Source organism: Hemiscyllium ocellatum, chromosome 23 (genome assembly GCF_020745735.1).
Source record: "Hemiscyllium ocellatum isolate sHemOce1 chromosome 23, sHemOce1.pat.X.cur, whole genome shotgun sequence".
Lineage (NCBI taxonomy): Eukaryota > Metazoa > Chordata > Chondrichthyes > Orectolobiformes > Hemiscylliidae > Hemiscyllium > Hemiscyllium ocellatum.
This window is the reverse complement of record NC_083423.1, coordinates 20,440,215-20,452,791: the sequence shown is the minus strand read 5'-3', so window position 1 is coordinate 20,452,791 and position 12,577 is coordinate 20,440,215. Positions and strand designations below refer to the sequence as shown.

The 12,577-nt window shown below is 44.7% G+C and overlaps 1 long non-coding RNA gene across 5 annotated transcripts in view; it reads left to right on the top strand.

The window, feature by feature from the left end:
* Positions 1 to 7,152, top strand: part of LOC132826689 (uncharacterized) — a 28,912-nt gene extending 21,760 nt beyond the window's left edge. For 4 of the 5 annotated variants that reach the window (XR_009645900.1, XR_009645903.1, XR_009645902.1 and 1 more), the window contains exon 5: positions 515 to 602. This is a non-coding gene — a long non-coding RNA (uncharacterized LOC132826689). Of the gene's footprint in view, positions 1 to 514; positions 603 to 6,158 lie in introns of those variants that run through there. The other variant, XR_009645901.1, reaches the window with a different exon arrangement.
* The last annotated feature ends 5,425 nt before the right edge of the window (positions 7,153 to 12,577 follow it).

Here is a 12,577-nt window from a genome sequence, read left to right as displayed (position 1 = left end):
TGCCCACATAACATTTATTTAAACAAGACAGGAGAGTTGAATTGTTGCCTTCAAGTCTCTTTTTGTTACGAGGTTGGAATTTCTATGATGTACTAATTGAAATTTCTGATGATACTATCCTAACAGGATCATCTGGTAATACAGTATGTGCAAGCTCTTCTGCTTCTCTCGCCTTTGCAAGTTCAAATTTGTAGTTTCACTCATTTTGTGGTATGATATCTCATTTGAGGTCAATCTTATTAGTAAGAAACTTCAGGTAAAGGACTCCAACATTCATTCCACTGTGCAACAGCTCAACCAGATTGAGAAGTTTCTGCAGAAATGCAGGAGTGATTAAACATTTGGAAATAAATAGTATATATTTGGGAGATTGCTGAGGAATTTGAGCTACCAACAGACTTCGAACTAAAACAAACACATATTTGGAGAATGAGGCAATAGCTTACATTTGAGGGAAAAGATAAATCAGTTCAGGTTCCAAAACAAAAATTCAAACTAAACTTTTATTTTTCAGTCCTAGATTCTGGAATCCACTTGGTTAAAGAAGAATTCGAGCAGATACAGTAACTTGCTTCAATGTTTAATTTCCTCAACAATGTGTACGATTTATTAAAGACTTCAAAACAGATATTAGAACATTGCTTGAAGCTAGTATTGACAATTCAATATGGAAATTCAAAATGCAGTGATTTGTGCATGAAAGCTTTTTTATGATGATTTTTTTAGATTAGATTTACAGTGTGGAAACAGGCCCTTCGGCCCAACAAGTCCACACCGACCCGCCGAAGCGAAACCCACCCGTACCCCTACATTTACCCCTTACCTAACACTATGGGCAATTTAGCATGGCCAATTCACCTGACCCGCACATCTTTGGACTGTGGGAGGAAACCGGAGCACCCGGAGGAAACCCACGCTGACACAGGGAGAACGTGCAAACTCCACACAGCCAGTCGCCTGAGTCGGGAATTGAACCCGGGTCTCAGGCGCTGTGAGGCAGCAGTGCTAACCACTGTGCCACCGTGCCGCCCACTACCGTCCAAGACATCTTACACCTCAAGATGTGATGAAGTTCACTTTTAAATACACTCACAGACAACATTCCCAACACCTTCGCTGCTCTTTGAATTATCCTGACCTTTCCAGTTTCTGTTGGTAGTGGGGAGTATAGCTTTTCAAATTTAAAATTGATAAAGATAAACCTTTGATCTTCCAAGCTGCAGAAGAGATGTCTTAGACAGATAGGTTAGTAAATACCTTCAGTACTTTGTCTCAAACAAGTTATTGCCTAATTTGTGAAGCAAAAGCATGAAAAACAAAATTCTAAATACTATGTTGTAAGTGTGTGAAGATTACGGAAAAGTAGGGGGGGAAATCAATAACAGTATTTATTTTATGTTTACATTGTTAATTTTGAATGCCCAGTACACAAAGGCAAAATTTCATGACAGACTCGCATTTACCACCCCCTGAGAAAAGAACAGGAAATGACATCACCATAGAAAATGATGCAATCACAGGAAATGACATCACCAATCCTAGGAAACTCAAACATATAAATAGAAAGCGAGCTACACCACCAGTGCTTCATTTGGATGCTCACTGAATATGTTACCTAGTATGGTGATGAAACATCTGAAAACGGACCTTCCAACTCAGCGAGCAGACCTTCATCCAGACTTTTATTTTTTCTCTATATTGAATGTGGCAGGTAGTGCATCAAGTTATAGTCCACCTAAAGTGCCTAAAACCGTTGGGTAGGGTCTTGGTCATGCATCATGGAGGATGCAGATCTCCACGTTGAGTGGACTGTGTGCCTGGCAAGGGCCTGATGTCCATGTACTATGAGTAACAAACAAAATGTGAGCCCACTGTTCTGATATGATACTGCCCCCACCCCATCCCATGCATCATTTCCAGGGCGGTTCCATTGGTGACAAGTGATACCCCAGAAGATATAGATAATGGTCCCAGTATGCAAACATCAGACTGATACCAAACAGTTCTACAATGCTACCCATAATCTCACTAGGGCCATCAGTGAACAAACAATTGGTCTTCCAAAGATGTACTTCTGTTGCCTGAACTACTCAGGAGCAGTACTGCAATACTTGCTCAACAGGGACATTAGATTAGTGATTGTTTGCTTCACTTAAAACAACCTAGATCAATGACCGATGAGGGAGAGATTGACTGAAAGAAGAGAGAGATGGATTTGTCACCTCTCTTTTCAGAGAAAGAAGAAGGAAATCTGATAGTATTAATGCAGAGACATTCCTGGCCTCGAGAGAATGCTTAGTTTATAATTTAAAACATTAAGCTACATTATGCTGGCATAAGTTGTAACTTAACTTGTTCCCTTTGCACCAATGCCCAGAGCATCAATGTGGAGTTGTGCATGATTACATGGAGTTGCGCGTGTAGGACTGAAATTTTGTTTGCTAGAAACATTCATCTATCACTGAGATAGAAAGGTTGAACTATGCTGATTGACTTCCAAAATCCAACCATCTACTTTAAATTGCTGCTTTCCTCCCAGAGGACAGCCATGAATGACAGCCTCAAAAACTATAATGTTCTTTAATCTTTCTTTTCCTACCAGCATGTCTAAGGGTGCACAGAGCTGAGCTTAAGGAAGCCTGCTGACAGCTTTTCACGCCTTATCTGAGGAGAATTTAACTGGCATCATCTGGTGGCCTGGAACCAAGAGGGCTAGGCAAAAGTGAGGACTGCAGATGCTGGAAACCAGAGTTTAGATTAGGGTGGTGCTGGAAAAGCACAGCAGGTCAGGCAGCATCCGAGGAGCAGGAAAATTGATGTTTTGGGCAAAAGCTGAAGGGCTTTCCTGATGAAGGGTTTTTGCCAGAAACGTCGATTTTCCTGCTCCTCGGATGCTGCCTGACTTATTGTGCTTTTCCAGCACCACTGTAATCTGGAACCAAGAGGGTTCTGGCGTGGTAAGGATTTCCTGTATTTGTGTAGACACACCCTCCTCAGCCTCACTTGATGGGTCCCTGGGAGGGCAGGGTGGCGTGTCAGGGTGCCTCTGGAATGCCATGAGATGATAATCGCTGGGTGCCTGGTTGTCTCACGTGATCCCTGTCAGTGTACAAAGGTGCTTCCCTCATCCTCTGAGGGGATGGAGTACCTCAAAGGTTAACAATGCTCCTTGGCTTCCCCTTGTTAAATCAATGCAAGAGGTAAGGATTTTGTGATAACTAACGTCCTTCAAATGTGTGGGTGTTTGTTTAATGTTATTGTCCTTAACAGCCTCACTTTGCACAAATATGGATCCCCTTCCATGAGAGATAAAGGGCAGCAATTTAGGGTGGCTCAGTGGTTAGCACTGCTGCCTCACAGGGCCAGGGTCCCAGATTCGATTGTAGCCTCAGGCGACATCTGTGTGGAGTTTATACATTATTCCCATTCCACTTTCTCTGCATGGGTTTCCTCCCACAGCCCAAAGACTTTAATTTATGTAAATGTGAGGTGCTGCATTTTGGGAAAGCAAATCTTAGCAGGACTTATACACTTAATGGTAAGGTCCTAGGGAGTGTTGCTGAACAAAGAGTGAAAGTAGAGTCGCAGGTAGATAGAATAGTGAAGAAGGCATTTGGTATGCTTTCCTTTTTTTGGTCAGAGTATTGAGTACAAGAGTTGGGAGGTCATGTTGCAGCTGTACGGGACATTGGTTAGGCCACTTTTGGAATATTGCATGCAATTCTGGTCTCCTTCCAATCGGAAAGATGTTGTGAAACTTGACAGGGTTCAGTAAGGATTTACAAGGATGTTGCTAGGGTTGGAGAATTTGAGCTACAGGAAAGAGGTTGAATAGGCTGGGGCTGTTTTTTCTGGAGCATCGGAGGCTGAGGAGTGACCTTATTAGAGGTTTACAAAAACATGAGGGGCTTGGATAGGCTAAATAGACACCCCTTTTTCCTGGGGTGGGGGAGTCCAGAACTAGAGGGCATAAGTTTAGGGTGAGAGGGGAAAGATATAAAAGAGACCTATGGGATAACTTTTTCATGCAGAGGGTGGTGCATATGTGGAATGGGCTGCCAGAGGAAGTGGGGAACCTTATCAAATGCCTTACCGAAATCCATATACACCACATTAAGCCCTTTACCCTCATCCACCTGTTTGGTCACCTTCTCAAAGATTTCAATAAGGTTTGTGAGGCACAACCTACTCTTCACAAAATCGTGTTGACTATCCCTAATCAACTTATTCCTCTCTAGATGATTATAAATCCTATCTCTTATAACCTTTCCATAACACTTTATCCAAGCAAAGTAAGGCTCACTGGTCTATCAATACCAGGATTGTCTCTACTCACCTTCTTGAGCAAGGGGACAACATTTGCCATCCTCCAGTCTTCTGGCACTATCCCTGTAGATATTGATGACATAAAGATTAAAGCCAAAGGCTCTGCAGTCTCCTCCCTGGCTTCCCAGAGAATCCTACGATAAATCCAATCTGGATATGGTAGCAGCCATTTTAATTTCCATTGTGCATTTGTGATATGTCTGAGAATTGTAGGACAAAGAAGAAATAACTGGGAGTGAGACACTTTGAATAGCTCTGCCAAAGAGCTAATACAGGCATGGAAGGCCAACAATCTCCTTCTTGCTTACAATTCTATGATTCTATCCCTTCAACACCTCAATGTAATTCAGCTATCCAATCCAATCCCAAATGTTAACATAGCTGCTGCCCCAACCACGGACCACCCTCTGCATGAAAATGATGCCCCTTAGGTCCCAGTTAAATCTTTCCCCTCCCGCTTTAAACCTATGCCCTCTAGTTTTGGGGAAAATACCTTGACTATTCACCCTATCTATGCCTCTCATGATTTTATAAACCTCCATAAGGTCATCTCTCAGCCTTTGATTCTCCACAGCCCCAGCCTATTCAGCCTCTCCCTACAGCTCAAACTCTCTAACTCTGGCAACATCCTTGGAAATCTTTTCTGAACCCTTTCAAGTTCACAACATCCTCCCTATAGGAGGGAGATCAGAATTGCATGCACTATTCCAAAAGTGGCCTAACCAATGTCCTGTATAGCCACAATATGTCCTCCCAACTCCTACTCTCACTACACTGACCAATAAAGGCAAGCATACCAAACGCCTTCTTCACTATTCTGTCAACCTGGGAGTACACTTTCAAAGAACTATGAACCCAAACTCCAGGGTTTATGTGTTCTGCACTACTCCCCAGGACCCTACCATTCAGTGTTTAAGTCCTGCCCTTTCCAAAATGCAGCACTTCACATTTATTTAAATTAAACTATATCTTCCACTCCTTGGCCCATTGGTCTATTCTAATTTTGGCCACATTGTACTCTGAGGTAATATTCTTCACTGTCCATTTTTGGTGCCATCTGCAAATTTACTAACCATGCCTCCTATGTTCACATCCAAATCATTTACATAAATGATGAAAAGCAGTGGACCCAGCAATAACCTTGTGGGAGTCCACTGGTCAAAAGCCTCCAGTCTGAAAAGCACTCTCCATCACCACCTTCTGTCTTCAAACCAGTTCTGTATCCAAATGGTTAGTTCTCACTGTATTCAATGTGATCTAATCTTGCTAACCAGTCTCCCATGCGGAATCTTGTCAAGTGCCTTGAAGTCCATATAGATTTGTCCACCACTCTGCCCTCATCAATCCGCTTTGTGACTTCTTCAAAAAACTCACTGATTTCCCATGCACAAAGCCATGTTGACTAGACCTAAGCAGTCCTTGTCTTTCCAAATACATGTAAATCCTGTTCTTCAGGATTCCCTCCAATAACTTGCCAACCACTGATGTCAGGCTCATTGGTCTATAGTTCCCTGGTTTTTCCTTACCACCTTTGTTAAACAGTGGCACCATATTAGCCAACCTCCAATTCTCCGGCACCTCACCTGTGGCTATCAATGATACAAATATCTCAGAAAGGGGTCCAGCAATTGCTTCCCTAGCTTCCCATAGAGTTCTAGGGTACATCTGATAGTTTGATAGATACATATGAGCAAAAAGAAAGTTATGCAAAGACAGGAATGTGGAGTTAAGTAGTAGATCAGCCATGATCTCATTGAATGTTGGAACAGGTTTGAGGGGCTAAATGGCCTCCTCCTAATCCTATATTTTACATTTAAACATTTTTGTTGCAGGATTGTCACTGGATCAAAATCTTTGAAATGCCTACTTAACGGCATGCTGGAAGTACCTCAACCACATGGACTCAAGAAAGCAGCTGATCACCAACGTCTCAGGGACCAACTACAGATGGGCAGTAATGACTATTAGTGGTGCCCACATCTCAAGAATGAATTAAAAATCACTTGCCTATAACAGAATATATTTCAAGTTCCTTATGCCTCTGATATTGAACTTTATACACAAACTCAGAAGTCTTTACAGTAGGAACAGAGGCATGGCACTCATCCACAAATTCTATCAACAGATACATCGAACTAGACCCTATATACCGACCACTGCAGCGGACAGCAACTGACAACCGGAAGCGGCAGATTCAAGCCAGTATAAATGCCGGAGGAATCAGCACAGAAGCGCTTCACAGGAGGCTCCCAAGCACTGAAGATGCCACCTAGAAAGGGGGCGAAACGTTTGCAACAAAAACTCCCAGCTCGGCGAACAGAACCACAACAACGAGCACCCGAGCTACAAATCTTCTCACAAACTTTGAGTAGGAACAGATCATATCCATTCAGGTTTAACAGTTGAGTGGAAACCTCCCAGTACTGGTTGAAAGGAGTGAACAAATATATAAAAAGTAGAAATTCCAAATTTGACTCCCTGAGGTACAAAAACAAAATCCAACAGCTCATATAAAAAAAATTGATGACAGCATTTTTGCATAGTGAATGTCAATAAACTATTTGACTTCAGGATCATAAACCAAGCTTAGTCCTTTTTTCAGGTGACCTCCATAAACCTTACATTTCTCTTAAGGGCAACAAAGCTAGCTGATCATTTTGCCTCTACCATTGCCTAGCAGGACTGTGGCCAATTTAGATCCTTTCAATACCCCCTTGTAATCTTCATCCCAGTTTTGAATCCCGAGCATAGAAATCTTGCAATCACAGCATATTTTATAAAACAATTTGAGTTAAGGATAAAGACTTAGTACATTTACTAATTAATTGAATGCCCAAAGTTAAATATAAATAAGTACAAAAATTGCAATCTTCAGATATTTTTATCGTGCGTTTTTTATGTATGTAAGAGCTCCTCTGCTACCTTCTTGACTGCCACTTATAACCTGCTGCTGCTCTCTCCCATCTCCCCCACTCTTGCTTGTTTTTTCCATCTCTCTTGGCTTGCTGCCCTAGTGACAGGTTTGTCATTGGGGGATGTTCTACAATAACTGCTCCTGGCTTATTAAACAGCTCCTTGATAGTTTCATCTGCAGGTGACTGATTGCTGCTGAGTGTGGCAGGGGATTAACTGTAACAAGCCTCTTACTGATTGAAGTATCCTGTGTTTGTAAAGAAATGGAGATGGAATATCTGAAAGCAGTCCCATGTGTATACACGTTAGTGCACATGTGCCTCCTGTGTACCTGCACCAACATCTGTCTGTGGGTTTATCAATACATGTGTGAATCTGTTAATATGAAAATTAGTTTAAGAATGTTTCTGTGGTTATCTGAATGTGAGCATCTGTATATTTGAATTAAATGGTGTCTGTGTATGTTTGTGTATCAGTTTGTGGGTATAAGATGAGTGTATGAATGTCTGTATATACGTGAGGGAGTGTGGTTGTTCATCATCCTTATGGATGTATAGGTGTGTCCAGGAGTGTGTTGATGTGGTATGAGTTTATTTACTGAAGTATGATTGTGTGTGGAATAGTATGTACAGATTTATCAGTGTGTTGTGAGTGTCTTATAGATGTCTTACTGAATGGCGCAACAAATCTTTAAGGACAAATGGCTAGCCTCTGTGTCTGTTTCTTATAATGTGGAGGCACTGGTGTTCGACTGGGGTGTACAAAGTTAAAAATCACACAACAGGTTATAGTCCAACAGGTTTATTTGGAAGCTCTAGCTTTCAGAGCACCTCAACCACCTGATGAAGAAGCAACACTTCAAAAGTTAGTGCTTCCAAATAAACCTGTTGGACTATAACCTGGAGTTGTGTTATTTTTAACTCTGTTCCTGCGAGATTCTGTGGGTATATGCATTATTATGATCCCACAGGTAGACCAAAATAGCCAAATGTACTAAATGACCTACATGTGAAGAAATTACAAACACGATTCCACTTTTTGTAATTTGTCCTTTAACATGAATCAAAGCCAATGCGAATTACACATGAAGTAGTAAACAAAATAGTACTTCACTTTAAGTAGCTGATACAACAAAAATAATCCCTGAATAAATGTGGCACTACATTTTTAAAATTCCATTCAGGGAACGAGTGCTTCGCTGGCTGGTTGAAACGTTTTATTCTCCCTAATTGTCCTTGAGGAGGTGATGATGAGCTGCCTTCTGGAATCATCACAGTCCAATTGGTGTAAGAACACCCATAGTGCTGTTTGGGAAGGAGTTCCAGAGTTTTGACCCAGTGACACCAAAGGAATGGCAATGTATTTGCGAGTCAGGATTGAGAGTGTGTTGGAGAAGAAACTGCAGGTGATGGTGGTGTTCCTACGTATCTGCTGCCCCTATCCTTTTAGATAATAGTGTGTGTAACTTGTCTAAGGAGCCTTGGTGAATTTCTGTGCTGCAAATGTGTTGCTGGTCAAAGCACAGCAGGTTAGGCAGCATCTCAGGAATAGAGAATTCGACGTTTCGAGCATAAGCCCTTCCGAAACGTCGAATTCTCTATTCCTGAGATGCTGCCTAACCTGCTGTGCTTTGACCAGCAACACATTTGCAGCTGTGATCTCCAGCATCTGCAGACCTCATTTTTTACTCGAAGAATTTCTGTGCTGCATTGTGTAGATAGTACACGTGGCTGGGGGGAGTACAGAGAGTCAGTGATGGAGCGAGTGGTGCCAGTCAAAGGCTGGAAAGGACATGGGATTGGTCTCAGGACTAGGAGAAATACATCGGTGGGACACAGAGCTGGGAGAGGTACAGAGGGTAGGACACAGGGCTAGGAGGGGTATACAGAGAGTGGGACACAGAACTGGGGGAGGTACAATCAGTAGGACACACGGCTGGGAAGGGTACAGAGAGTTCAACTCAGGCCTTGGAGGGGTACAGATGGTACAACACAGAACTGGGAAGGACACAGGATTAAGATACAGGACTGGGTCAATACATAGGGTGGGACACAGAACTGGGGGAGGTACAGAGGATGGGACAAAGGGGAGGGCGGATATAGAGGGTGGGACACAAAGGAGGGGTACAGAGGGTGGGACACAGAACTGGGGGAGGTACAGAGGGTGGGACATAGGGGAGGGAGGAGTACAGAGGATGGGACACGGGAGGGGTGCAAAGGGTGGGACACAGAACTGGGGGAGGTACAGAGGGTGGGACATAGGGGAGGGAGAAATACAGAGGGTGGGACAGAACTGGGGGAGGTACAGAGGGTGGGACACAGGGGAAGGATACAGAGGGTGGGACACAGGGCTGGGAGGGATACACGTTGATGGACAAAGCTAAGAGAGATATGGAGATAAGGACAGAGCTGAGAGAGGTACATTGGGTGAGACATAGAGTTGAACAGGGTACAGGAGCTGGAGAGGTTATTTAGGCAAAATGGTGTTCACAGCTCAAATAGATAAACAGGAAATCAAATGAGTCATTGGCAGGTGATAATGTAAACATGATGAAAAGGCAAGTCAGAACATATATCCTCACCAACAAAGCCATTTTTTTTTACTTCAGGGACTACTGCTGTTTTTATCCAAATTATTTTTAAGTGTCCATTTCCAATATATGTCAGGTTTAGAAGTGACTAGTCAACATGCCAAAGAAAATATGCTAATTCCATTTAGAGGAGTTAGAAGGACAGCTAAACAGGATTCCAAGCATCAGGGAATTCTACTCTGATTAATTAAAGCAAGCTTCATTTTCTTTGGAAGAGATAAACCTACAATTTGACCCATGGAAGATTTTGTAATTCTAAAGGGAACTGACAAAGCAGATCCCTGCAAAATTACTCCTTCTGCTACAGGGTTCAAATCTAAGGGGACAGGAAAGAAAAGGAAAAAGGTGGGAGTAAACAGTAACCATGGGGGAGCTTTTTCAATCAAAAGGGAATCATGTTACGGCATTAAATCCATCAGAAGGATACTGAAGCAGTCTGTGTGAATGGGATCAGGAACCAGTTAGATAGTGGAGAAAGAAATGCTGAGAGAGACTGAGGAGATGGATTAGTAAATTGAGAAAAGTGGTAGATAGGCTTGAGTGATTGGAAGGAGGGGGTAGACAGAGTTGTTTATTGAGGATGGGGGGGAGGTAAATGGGATCTAGTGATGGGGAGGAGGGTGTAAATGGGATCGAGTGTAGGGGAGCGGAGGGTAGATGGGATCGAGTGATGGGGAGGAGGCAGTAAATGGGATTGAGTGATGAGGAGGAGGGTGTAGACAGGGTTGCGCGATGGGAAGGAGGGCTTAGATGGAATGGAGTGATGGGGAGGAGGAGGGGTAGACAGGATCGAGTGATGGGGAGGAGGGGTGGGTGGGATCAAGTGAAAGGGTGTAGATGGGATTGAATGATGGGAAAGAAAGTGTAGATGGGATCTAGCTTTGGGGAGAATGGGGTAGATGGAATTGAGTGATGGGGAAGGGGGTGTAGATGAGATCGAGTAATGGAGAGGAGGGTGTAGATGGGGTTGAGTGATGGGGAGGAGGGTGTACATGAGATTGTGTGATGGGGAGTAGGGTGTAGATGGGATTGAGTGATGGGAAAGATGTAGATGGGGAGGAGGGAATAGATGGGGTTGAGTGATGGGGAGGAGGGGTAGATGGAATTGAGTAATGGGGGAAAATGGGGGAAAGTGGGATTGCATGATGGGGAGGAGGGTGTAGATGGAGTTGAGTGATGGATGATGGGATCGAGTAAATGGGGAGGAGGGGGTAGGTGGAGATGAGTAATGGGAGGAGGGGGTAGATGGGATGGAATGATGGGAGGAAGGGGTAGATGGGATCAAGTGATGGGGAGGAAGGAGAAGATGGGATTGAGTGATGTGGAGGAGGGGGTGGATGGGGTTGAGTGATGAGGAGGAAGGGGTAGATGGGATCGAGTGATGGGAGGAGGGGGTAGATGGGATCAAGTGATGGGGTGGAGATGGTAGAGGGGATTGAGTGATGGGGAGGAGGATGTAGATGGGATCGACTAATAAGGAGGGGGAAGATGGGATCGAGTGATAACAAGGAGGGTGTAGATGGGATCGAGGTGATGGGGAGGAGGGGGTGGATGGGATTGAGTGATGGGGAGGAGGGAGTAAATGGGGTTGAGCGATGGGGAGGAGAGGGTAGATGGAGTTGAGTGATGGGAGGAGGGGTGAATGGGGTTGAGTGATGGGAGGAGGGGGTGGATGGGGTTGAGTGATGGGGAGGAAAGGGTGGGTGGGGTTGAGTGATGGGGAGGAGGGGTAGATGGGGTTGAGTGATGGGAGGAGGGAGTAGATGGGGTTGAGTGATGGGGAGGAGAGAGTAGATGGGATTGAGTGATGGGGGGATGGGGAAGATGGGATTGTGTGATGGGGAGGAGGGGTAGATGGCATTGAGTGATGGGGTGGGGGAAGATGAGATCACATGATGGGGAGAAGGAGGTAGATGGCATCAAGTGATGGGGAGGAGGGGGTAGATGGGATCCAGTGATGGGGAGGGGTAAAATGGGATTGAGTGATGGGGAGGAGAGAGTAGATGGGATTGAGTGATGGGGGGATGGGGAAGATGGGATTGAGTGATGGGGAGGAGGGGTAGATGGGGTTGAGTGATGGGAGGAGGGAGTAGATGGGGTTGAGTGATGGGGAGGAGAGAGTAGATGGGATTGAGTGATGGGGGGATGGGGAAGATGGGATTGTGTGATGGAGAGGAGGGGGTAGATGGCATTGAGTGATGGGGAGGAGGATGTAGATGGGATCGACTAATGAGGAGAGGGAAGATGGGATCGAGTGATAACGAGGAGGGTGTAGATGGGATCGAGGTGATGGGGAGGAGGGGGTGGATGGGATTGAGTGATGGGGAGGAGGGAGTAAATGGGGTTGAGCGATGGGGAGGAGAGGGTAGATGGAGTTGAGTGATGGGAGGAGGGGGTGAATGGGGTTGAGTGATGGGAGGAGGGGATGGATGGGGTTGAGTGATGGGGAGGAAAGGGTGGATGGGGTTGAGTGATGGGAGGAGGGAGTAGATGGGGTTGAGTGATGGGGAGGAGAGAGTAGATGGGATTGAGTGATGGGGGATGGGGAAGATGGGATTGTGTGATGGGGAGGAGGGGTAGATGGCATTGAGTGGTGGGGAGGAGTAAGGTGGGATTGAGTGATGGGGAGGAGGGTGTAGATGGGATTGAGTGATGAGGAGGAGGGAGTAGATGGGGTTGAGTGATGGGGAGGAGGGGGTAGATGGGGTTGTGATGGGAGGAGGGAGTAGATGGGGTTGAGTGATTGGA